At 29.4% G+C, this 1549-nt stretch overlaps 1 protein-coding gene across 1 annotated transcript in view; it reads left to right on the top strand.

Moving 5' to 3' along the window:
• LOC105624768 (synaptotagmin-1-like) overlaps positions 1-1549 on the top strand; it is a 47551-nt gene that overhangs the window by 45082 nt on the left and 920 nt on the right. The gene's annotated exons all lie outside the window — the stretch shown is intronic.

Genomic DNA, 1549 nt, shown 5'->3' with positions numbered 1-1549 from the left:
ACTTTCCTTTTCTCTCCTATCATAATTCAGAATTTCGTTCGTTTCATTTTCTAAATATGAAATATTTATTTATATCAAATGCGTATTTCAAATGTAAATTTTTTTTCTAATGTTATTTGTGATAGAAAAGAAGTTTTTTACAAATATCTGTCAATTGATGTTTTTAACATTATTTGTTTGGATCATTTAATTAATATTGATTTTATTTATAAATTTATTTATTTATCGAATTTGCAATTGACATTACTTCTCATCAATTAAATCGGACTTAATTTAAGAATACGGCAGTAGAGTTAATATAGAAATTTCATGAAACTTTATAATATTTCAATACTGTGCCGTTAAGCGATACATCCGTCAAAGTGTTTACGCGACCGACCGCTTAGTTGCGCCGCTCCTGATGGCGCAAATTTCATGTCCTGTGATTGGTTATTTTTAAATGCTCACCGTTTGAAAACTATTAATGCCTTAAGATTTTGCTATTAACATTTTTGTATTTACTTTTTCATGAAGAATCCTCCTGCGCTAACTCTGGTACATCCTGTATATATATATATATATACTAATATATATAATTTTTATCTTTTGCAACAATCAATGCCAGTTAATAATCGTTATCTAAGGCCTATTAAATAATAGGACCGTAAAAAAAATTAACCAGTCATAGTCTATTATTTTTCTCACATTCGACTGTGATTGATCAATTTCTTATGACTTATGACTTGCAATCCTATTGTATATAACAGGCCTTAATCAACTTACGTATGTACAGGGATCTCGACCGATGAAGATGTTTCTATGTAATTCGCAAATCGCAAAATATTAAATTTGCAAACGCAGAACGATTACGCAAGGCACACACAGACAAAAACCATGCATAAATGAAAAAACAAACGCAAATTTGCGACTGCATTTGCGAATTATATAGAAGCACCTAAAGTCACATTACGCATTGCGGATCGGATTAAGATTGCGGATCATTCAATCCGGATTTTCGTTCATTACGAATTCGGTCTTCAATGTGCACATTTTGCACGATTATGGTACAAAATTACAATTATTATTATAAATAATATATAAAAAAAAAGTTATATGCATCTTTGTTGTTTTTAATTATGTATGAATACAAATTAAGTGGACCTAGGAAAAATATGGGTTCACAAATGAATAGCAAGAAAAAAAGATAAAGAGATACACCACCATAACCTTTTTTTAGAACTGTTATTAGAAGATCCTAATCCTCGATTTAAAAGGTGATTATTTGATTGAAAAGGTGATCGGTTTAAAAAAGATTTGTTGTGATTTGTTGCAATTTACAGAATGTAATCTAAAACAAAATTAGAAGAAAATTCCTGATTTACTTGAAAATACACAATAAATGATCTAAATTGATCTAAACTTGACATGAATTGCGCATTACGGATCGTAAAAATAGAGGCTTGCCTATTTCGCAATTCATGATCCGAATTTTGCTATTAACATTTTGATTTACTTTTCATGAAGAATATGTACTCTGCGCTAACTCTGGTACATCCTGTATATATATATA

Source organism: Atta cephalotes (assembly GCF_000143395.1).
Source record: "Atta cephalotes unplaced genomic scaffold scaffold00088, whole genome shotgun sequence".
Classification (NCBI taxonomy): Eukaryota; Metazoa; Arthropoda; class Insecta; order Hymenoptera; family Formicidae; genus Atta; species Atta cephalotes.
This window is presented reverse-complemented; position numbering and strand designations above follow the sequence as displayed.